At 39.2% G+C, this 10598-nt stretch overlaps 1 non-coding gene across 1 annotated transcript; it reads right to left on the reverse strand.

The window, feature by feature from the left end:
• Positions 1-5116: 5116 nt before the first annotated feature.
• trnan-guu (transfer RNA asparagine (anticodon GUU)) lies at positions 5117-5190 on the reverse strand. The gene has a single exon. It is a non-coding gene; the product is annotated as a tRNA-Asn (tRNA).
• Positions 5191-10598: the final 5408 nt, after the last annotated feature.

Raw genomic sequence — 10598 nt, forward strand, 5'->3', positions numbered from 1 at the left:
GGAGGGGGGGGGGGGGTTGGTGGTGGGGAGAGTGGTGCGAGACAGAGATAGATGGTGTGGAGATAATCGCTAAATGAAACAAAGAAGCGGGAGGGAGGGAGGATCAGAGACTGTGTCACATTAGCGAAAACGATGTATCACCCCTTACAACCAGCGCGCACACACATTCACAACCAATTATATATTCAGGGATTTAAAAAATATATAAACCTTTATGCTCAATAAACATGCAGTATTGATATTGGATATTGCTGGTTACAAAATCTACCCCGTGTATAGAATGTAATAAAGTATTGTGTGACCTGATAGCGGGATTTGAAAGCATATCTCGCGTCCATTTTTTAAAAGAATATATTTATGGTAATATCGTTGCTTATCTGCGGGCATTCATTTCATTATTGCCCGTAACGGGTTGGTCAGAAGGCACAGAGAAGGGGCTGGGGGTGGGGGGAGACAGAAAGGATATGGCAAACAGACGGGAGGCAGAAGATGTCAAATAGGGTTAAATCTCATTACCCTAACCGGAGAAACTAATCGATGTACATTACAGCTCAGGATGAAACGAAATCACAAACCCTCTGTACAAGTGAAATTGTGTTCGCATCCGAATGAAGCAGAGAGCCGAAGCTGTGTGCAGAAAAGCAGCCTTTGTCCTACCCTGCCTCTCAGATTATTTATCTGCCTCCCACTTTCTCTCTTTTCCTATCTATCCCCTCTCTCTATCTCACTGTATCTGTCTGTCTCCATCTGTCTTTGTTCCTCTATGCTGTATTCGGCTCTCTTTCTCGCTGCCGCTCTTGTCTATCATTCGCTTGCGTCCGTCCGTTCCTGTTTCCTTTGCCATTGTCTCTCTATTTGTCTCCGCTTGCCTCTATTCCCTTTCTTTGGCTCCACTTTCCTGTTTACCTTTCTGTCTTTATCCCTTTATCAGTTGGTTACTATGTCTCTGCCCGTCACTTTTAATATCTATCTATCTATCTATCTATCTATCTATCTATCTATCTATCTATCTATCTATCTATCTATCTATCTATCTATCTATCTATCTATATTTCCATCTATCGATGTCTATCTTTCTATCTATCGATCCATGTCTATCTATCTATCTTTCTATCTATATCTATCTTTCTATCTAGCTCTGCCTATCTATCTTTCTATCTATCGATGTCTATCTATCTATCTGTCTGTTTGTCTATCTATCTATCTATCTATCTATCTATCTATCTATCTATCTATCTATCTATCTATCGCTATCTACCTATCTATCTATCATCTATCTATTTAGGTATCACCTATCTATTTAGGTATCATCTATCTATCTATCTATCTATCTATCTATCTATCTATCTATCTATCTATCTATCTATCTATCTATCTATCTATCTATCTATTTCAGGCACAGGCTATCAGCTCTTGTCCACAGATGTTTTAAGGTTATTCACCTGCTCTGATCTAGTTAACTGATAATTGATCATTCCAAGTATATCCTTCAGAGAGGAGAATGGCGTTAATAGATTTCTTGTGTTTGCATTGTGTTATTATTTTTGTGGGAATAGAAATAGCCATGATCCATTGTAAACGTTTATTCAATGTTTAAATATTTGACATGCATATCGGGGAACTTCGCAAAATCCCCTAGCATCCAATCATTGCAAGCTGCTCCCGTACAAACTGAGGTAGTTCCAACACCTCGGGATAAAACGTTCAATACTCCTTCCTTAAAAAGGACTGGAAATAATCTAATGTACAACTGGATAAATTAAGGATCCAAAAGTTCATCACACATTATTCTAAATATAAATGCAGACCAAGGAGAGAGAATAATATAATAAAATGATATGCTCCCTGAATTTAAAACCACGTTGTCTGTATAGTGGGTGTTCCAGAAGATTAGAAAGATATTTACTGTTCTTTTATCCATTGCAAAGAAACCACCTGAAATCTCGATAAACCAGTTTCCGAACCTATGTTATCAACAGAATTCAATCATGTTTAAGGACAGATGCAGAGACAAAGTATAATTTTTCCCTTAGTCTCTTCATGCTAAGTGATTAGAGTCTAAGCTGATAAAGAATGCAATTTGGAATGAACAAGTGATTTCTCTATATTTTTTATTTTTCTACCAATCCTTCTTCCTTTCCTTTCTTTGATGTCATTCTCCCTCTTAGCCATATTAATGTAACAATTATATAAACCAGCCGATTGTCTGATGCAATAGTGAAAGGGAGAATGTTTCACTTTGTTAAACTTCCTTGAACTGAGCTGGAATATTAATTGTAATGCTACACAGACATTGTGGTGTTATTGGAAACTGAAACAGTTACCAAATTTGCACAGTGAGGGAGATTAGTCTGCGAAATAAATAGACAGGGAGAACAGTTAAATGTTTCTTTAATTTGTTGTAGCTCATATACAAAAGCGTATATGTATACACACACACACACATATATACATTATATATATATATATATATATGGCGTTTTATCATGTGAACAATATACAGTGATAAGTGTTCCTTTTTAACTTGCGGATATGGTTTTCCTCATAATACCAAAAAAGTCATGCTTTATTTTTTAACATAAAATTTAGTGGATTCATTGTTATTTGTTGTGAGCACTTACACGTTTGTTCCGTCCCAAAACATTTAGGAGACTTATTATCTTCATAATATTTTAGTACACTAGGAACAATTCATAATAGCTAGCTATCCGATCCACGGCAAAAAAAAATCTTTATCCCAATTATAATCAGCTCTGCAGAAAATGTCTACTTTAATTATTTCATAACTCGTGATGATGAGTTTACAAAAGTCCCGGGTTTTTTTTTGGGGGGGGGGGGGTTGTTTAACTTTTACTTGGGAAACGTATTTAGTGATTTAAAGCATTCGCTAGGCCTTCAATGGGTAAATTAGTGACATTAGATGTTGACAAAGATGCAGACTGACTCGTTGGTTCAGTCAGGATGAAGGAAAGAAGTTAATCTCAACAGGGACGAGAATTTATCGACAATGAAAGCGGAGTTACTAAAGTGCAAAAGGTTGTTCAGCATGCTGTAAATTTATAATTATAATACAGTCATTACAAATACTGTGACAATCTATATTACAATATACTTTACATATAGTCTACCGCAAAATGCACTCATTGATGTTCTTCAGTGGTTTAAACTGATGTGTGTGTATATATATACATACAAGTTCTTTAATATAACATTACATAACACACTGTGCTTAGTAATGCAGTGTGTTATGTAATGTTATATTAAAGAATACATAAGCAAGTGACTTTATAGTGAGAGATACTCCATCAATATCATGGGCAACCAATAGCTACGAATTCTGTAATAGGGCTGACAATAAAATAAGTGATGGTTACTATATTTTAACACTGCCAGGGTGATAAATCAGATAGCTCTTAATTCTGACAGATACTAACCCGCAGTTGCTGTATAAATACTGTATTAAGTGTAATGATAAACGTTGACTAACGTGCAACAATATGTGCCACATTCAAACATAATAATAGGAAAATAGGTTTTCAGTGCTTGGAACTAACACTGAATCGAAAAGGTAACACAATCAGTCACACTGCACTGAAACATCATTTATAAACAACACCGATATGACAGCAATGGACAGTGCGATAACCTGGAGTATTAACCAATACATTGCTGTACAAGATTACATGCGCGTGGAACCTGTCGAAGCAGTAAGCATTAATAAGTGATTATAACGTCTCCATGTCAAGGCAATGACAGATATCAACTCATCTTTGCAGCGAATCATTCAGAGCACATTCAGCGGATACAAACAAAAATTGTAATAATCTATTTTAAATATACCCAGGCCACAGAAGTAATCACTTAGAAATATACTGTCGAACAGAGTAAAGCCACTGAATTGATATAGAGTAATAGACACTCTATGTAACTAAATGTTGAATTGCATAGTTCATTGAATAGAGCAATGGACAATGGATACCAATAACTGCATGGAGATCGAGCCACAGGCAAGGAACTAAAACCCAGCAATAGGCAAACCATCAAATTTGATCAAAATGCATTGTATTGCAACGCACTACAGGTTCATCAGGGTATTGGGTATTCGGTTTGGACACAAGTTATAGGTAACATGGCGATCAGCTGTAATAGGTATTTCATTAATGGTGTACATAGATAAATGTGGCTCTTTAAACAGGGATGTAATCCAATCAAAATGAAGTTAGATTATTTGTGGCAACCCCCTGTCTAAACCGCTGCCTGTGAAACAAAGAGGACTCAGATCTGTGGCACAAAATTTGGTGCCAGGCAGCCTTTGTGAGGTTGTTTTCACAAGACAATTTCAAAATGGCTCCGTCTAGATGTAGGGGGGCTACAGATGATCAACACTGAAATAAATATAAAGATTTTTGTGCGAAGTCTCGACTTCAAGAGATTGACAATATATAGCAGCCTGTACTGGGGGAGGGGGGGGGGGGGTGGGGGGGGGGGGGGGGAGATGAGTAAATGCATCAAATGTGTTCTTTCTTTTTTTTAAAAGACTCTGGCCTCTTTAAATGTTTACATTTTAGGATTTCTGCAATTGTAAAATTAGATTTTTTTAGGGAGGAAAAGCATTTTTTTTTGTAGCCGTTGTGCTGACGGTTGCCATGATGTGCAGTGGCGCTAAAGACTGGAGACTTCCGATTTAATAAATCGAACTGGAGATTGAGATATGGGCTGAGAATATATTGATACAGGAGGAGAGAACAACAGAGAAGAAGATTAAAAATTGCCACTGAGAGATGCATATTATTATATGGCTAATAAAATAATTTATAAGCAAATAATTTAATATGTTTACATGTTATAATTAACACGCGCAGTAAGTATGCCTCCTGTAGGTAACGTATTTAGGATATTAACTAAAATTTAAGGATACATAAATACACTGGTAATAAGCCTTGTCAAGTTGTTTCGTCCCCTAACTAGAATGAGCAACAAAGGCAATAGAATTCTTTGCAAGAGAGATCATGCTTCGGCTGCTGTATTTTTTTTTAATGATTTAAAGTGAAATAAATTGTAATATGAAAAGCTAAAATAAAGCTCCAAGTGTAGTTGTTGGGGAGAAAAGTCTAAGCGTCCCTGGGTGGGCTCGAACCACCAACCTTTCGGTTAACAGCCGAACGCGCTAACCGATTGCGCCACAGAGACTGCCTGCCGCACGCCATTCAATTGTGTTGCCTGAATAAAATAAATCCTGCCTCTTTCGGTGTGCAGACTTGCTTTGAGGTTGGAGCCATGAACAGAACGATAAAACAAGAGATTTGGCTGGGTGGGCTGCAATTTTAACCGCTGCATGTCCACGTTTAACACCTTCGGGACTGGCCTGAGAGGTTTTTTTCTTGTACCGGACCCTCAGATTTCCTGCAGTGTGGTGCAGTCAGGATTCACTTATATTCTTGAACACACTATCCTGCAAATGTGTGGATTTGGAGGAATCAGCAGATGTAAAGGTTTCTTTAATAAGGGTTGCATGCAACCTGCAAATAAAAATAAATATAATTTCACCAGCCTGTTTTGCAGCCCTTGAATAGTTATTCTGTTAAAAGACATTCATACTGCTCCATATTTTAATATGAAGAAGGCAATGTAGCAAATAAAACCCACGTGGATAGTATCCACCTTTAAATAAGAACTTGATTGCCATTAATAGCAACTGTGTATCAATGCAATCAAAAACAGGAGAAAATGATTACTCTGAACTTATTTGTGATTCCTTTGTGTATATTGCAAGGTTTATTGTTTATTTTTAAATCCTAAAAACAACTAACAGTTGCAATGTGAGTTTATTCAGAATTAAGTGAATGGTGGACATTGTGGCATGGGCTAAATTTATATATATATATATTTGCAAATGCAACATGAAAACAAAAGACACAAATGTTTGCAACAACATGATGTGTCTGCAATTCTGCAATTTAAAGACTGAAAGTGGGGGAAGTGGCAGTGAGATTTTTTTTTGTGTGTGTATTAATTTCCCGAGGCATCAAATGGTTAACAGGAAACCAGCAAAAGCCCGGTTGCAGCTGTCAATCAGCCCGCGGCTGCAGACAGATCAGGTTGCCCAGCTGATGTAAATGTATCTGCCTGTTGGGGGAGGGGAGATAATTGACTGAATGGTAAAGGTAATAGATTCCACGGGGCTGCAGCCTCGAAAAAAAAAGCATCTGCAATCAGTTTCTCATTGTAATTACTCACTCCGGATTTTGACTGAGGGGGCACTGAATCTTCTGAGGCTCTGTTTTTTTTCCTTAAAAAATCCAAAAATAAATTTAATAACTGATAATGGGTGGAAAGTAAAGCCACAAAACAATGTCCTGAATAATTATTGTAACCACATGCCAGATTCGAGCACTTGCAGGAAGAGGTGGAAAATAAAACAAAACACAGAATAATTGGTAGGCTTTCCCCTCCCCCCACCAAATATGTGTGCTTTAATACTCGCCCTGGTCTCAGTCGCCTTAATCGGAACCTCAATTGGGATATCGGTCCTTTGGCCGAATTTCTGATTTCCTGCCTACATTCGTGAAAATTTGTCTTCATTTTTTTGGGGGACACATTTTAGACTATTCATATTCTGATATGAGCCGTGTGAAAAATCTTCGAGAGCTCTGCGAATGTCCATAATGCAGCCTAATATATTTTCCATTTGTATATCTTGCATGCACAATATAGGCGTCCCCCTCCCCAAAAAAAACCCCCCTCAATTTCTGTTCAGGCATCAGGCATTTTGCCACTTGCGTACTGCATCATGAATCGTCATCATGGCTGCTTCGGTGAGTATTACTGGACCTCGCTCTAAACCTCAAAATACCTGTACTTTGTTAAAAAAAATAGAATATAAAGATGGTTTCATTACAAGGCACGCACACTTTGCACCTGGGTACATGCAGAGTTTGCTGTGGTTGTCATCCTGATTTCTTGTTACCTGCGATTAAAAAAACGCCAAACTGGCATCAATCTCCAAACTCGACAAACTTCTGTGCCGAGTAAAACAAAATCGTGGCAGCATAAGGATGCTTCTTCTTACACAATTATGTGGATTTAATCCCGGTAGCGAGGAATTCAGCTGGATGCCTGATAACTTGCAGTTTCCCATTGAACAGTTAATTTTATTAATTAGACAAAGACACTGTTTAGAAAGGAGGAATTTTATTCCATCCTGTGTGACTGTGTTCAGTAGCACCCCAGTGAGATTACTCTTTTCCGTCTACTCAAGTAGACTGCCATTTCCACACCTTTAATATTACACCCCCAAAAAACCCTATCCCGTGTGAAATGATGAGGGTAAAACCTCCTGTTTTACAACATCTCACTCCCTCCACATCTTCTCAATGTCCAATTGCATTTGCAGCCCCGCTGAAACTAAGTTACGCCACCAATTTCCACATCGATTCTGGAAAAGTGAAGTCGCATTAAAAATAAAACCCACTAAGAAATAACCAATTCGAGAAGGGAGAGGTATTTCAGTTACATGGAAACAATTTCTTTTCCCCCTGGCATTTCAGTTGAGGTTGCGCTTAGAAAACAGAAACAAACTGGCGTTCAAGGCCCCAAGAGGTGGATCACATTGTGGAACCCACGCGGTGGGCCCCATCAAGTGTTCTGTGTACGTGATCTGGGTTTATGCAAGGACATAGATTTCAGAACCCCATCAGGATGGCCTGGCAATCTGCGAGTTTTGTGAATTTCCAAGGAGCGGGCGTTGTTGGCAGTTTGTACAAGTTTAATGGCTGCCCCATTTATCACATTCTGACACCAGCGGGTTAAGGGAAGTAGCACACTCTGCATTTCTTCACTGCAAGTCTACACCAGAGGAAACCCTCCGCATATCTTTCTCAAAAAGACAGAAAACCGGAACGTGCCGATATTCACAAGTACATTAAAGTGGATCTTGTTGACTCTTGCAATCCTGGAATCATATCGTACAAGCAGAAGCCATTCGGCCCATCGAGCCCCTGCCAATTCTTTCAAAAGAACCATTGAATTTGCCCACGACCCGTAGCCCTGCGATTTTTAAGTACCTTTCCAGATTATGTTTCCACCACGATTTCGGGTAATACATTCCAGATTGTAACAACGAAATGAGTTAGAAGAGAAATCTCCCCTGACTGTTTTTTGTCAACTATCTTGAACCTTGTCACCTGGTAACCAGTCTTTCTATTAGTGAGCGCCGTTCTTTAGTATAGAGTGAGTGTCACTGGTAAAGGTTAATATCAATTCCCTTCATCCTTGTTTAAATTGTGGATTCAATTGAAAACCATCATAACTAATCGCCCTCCGAGTTGGAGGAAAGATTATCCGTGTCATGCATTTAAGCCTTAAACATTGGAAGTGTTTTTTTTTTCCTGCCGGACTGCTTATATTGTTTTGTTTGCAAGGATCCGATAAATCCAAGAAATGGTCGCAATGCCAGTCTGTTCTGCTGTGAGTAAGTTTTACAAACAATTTCACCCTGTTGATGGGAACATTTTTGATCACAAAAATCCAAAGATCCAGGCGTTCATTGTTCTGTATGTGTGGTTTAAACGCAACCAAGTTCCATATTGCCCCAGCAAATTTCTACGTGCGCTGCGATCACTATACCCTGGAAAGAAAGTATTCGGAGTACTGTCCCTCTTCCTCGGTAATAAAGGACTTTTTTCTTATTGCTTTTATGCAATGTAAATCCCTCTCTTAGCTTTAAGTAGTCAAGTATACTCCGTGAACTGTAACATGACCATTCATCGGGCAATGTGCAAAGTCCTGATTAGAAAGATAGAACTTGCATTTACATAGCGCATTTCGCGTCCTCAGGACGCACCAAGGAAATTGCTGGAATGCAAGAAATAAGGCAGCCAAATCGCGCAGAGCCCGGTTCCACAAATTGCAATGTAATAATGATGTGGAGATGCCGGCGTTGGACTGGGGTAAGCACAATAAGAAGTGTCACAACACCAGGTTAAAGTCCAAACCTGTTGGACTTTAACCTGGGGTTGTGAGACTTCTTACAATGTAATAATGGCCAAATAATGTGATTTGGAACCAGCGTTGCTGCTTGGTTGGGCATTTGCCACTGAGCTAATTCTTCTTGGCAGAATTGGCAGATATTGACAGCTGGGTTTAGACACAACCAGCCATCATCAAATGGTTGGGCTGGAGTTAACTGCGGTTATATCCCGGTCTGATGTCCGCCCTGCAAGCCTTGCTGAACTGAGGTGGTGGTCAAGCTGTGAGGAGAGTCTAGTTGGGTTCGAGGTGGAGCAAGGAAAATAGCATGAAGGCAATAAGAAGGAAACAACATTCTCAGCAGGTCTGGCAGCATCTGCGGAGAGAGAGAGAAAAAAACAGAGTCAACCTTTCAGGTTAATCACAGACTGAAAAGTTCACTGTTCCCCTATCCAGACAGGCTTGTTGACCTGCCAAATATTTTCAGCATTTTCTGGTTTGAGTTCTGATTTCCGGCAGCGGCAGTGGCTTGTTTTTGTACACACTGGTTAGGTTTCTGTTGCATAGCAATAGCCATGTTCAGGGGGCGGGGTTAATAGTCGCAATCAAAATCCGATTGGCTTGGAGCATGGTTGCATTGAATTATGTCATTCATCAGAAAGGACAGTCCACCAATACTGTAATCCCAACCGTTTTTACATTACGTACAATTGACAGCACAATTTATACCAACAGGTCCATACGGGTGTCCATAATCTATACAAGTCTCCTTCCACCATCAATTCACCCTTCCACGAGCTCCTTATTTCCTCTCCCTCTGCACTCCCTGGGCTTCAATGCTATTTCACTGTCTCCAATAAAAAAAGATTCTCCTGAATTCTTTACTGGATTTTTTTTTGCATCTTCATGCATTCAGTCATAATAATTAAACAGCTGTTTGAGTAGGTAAGCATTATTTATAATTCCTTACCTTTATTTAATTGCGGAATAACTAATCACATCAGCCACTTATTTTTATAGCCAATTTAGCATCTTTGTTAATCGATTTAACTTTTCAGGATCAAATGCTATTTGCCAGGAACCTGTGATTAGCGCTACCTCCGTAGGTGTGAAATAATATGTGCGAGGCGTTTGCCTTGTAATCCTTTTACATAACGTGAGAACTGAGAAAGTGAAGTCGCTAATACTTGCTGCTCCAATTATTTACCTTTGCTTCTCACCTTACTCCCCCCAAAAAAGCCCCAAAGCGAAAGCTCAGGACTTTTTCGACTTGATACCCCGCACGTTTTCAATCTGACTGAATCTTTTGATCTGTTCTGTTTTGGAGTCTGCATCACCCGAGGCGGAATTTATTTATTTTTTTAAAAAAAGAATCCCACTCAGACCCGGCCAAAACAGCGACTAGCATCGTGTGAGAGAAATCAGATGATTTAATCCTGCAATTTCCAGTAAGAACCCGTCTTTTGAGAACAATGACTTAAATAATTGCTCTAGATTGTTGCATCATCCCATTTCAGACGGTCGCTCCTCTGGTGTCAAATAAATCATGCGAGACTTAGAAGTATGGGGTACTCAAGGAAGACAAATCTTAGAACAAAGAACAAAGAACAGTACAGCACAGGAAACAGGCC

The sequence above is a fragment of the Mustelus asterias genome, chromosome 11 (genome assembly GCF_964213995.1).
Source record: "Mustelus asterias chromosome 11, sMusAst1.hap1.1, whole genome shotgun sequence".
Taxonomy (NCBI): Eukaryota; Metazoa; Chordata; class Chondrichthyes; order Carcharhiniformes; family Triakidae; genus Mustelus; species Mustelus asterias.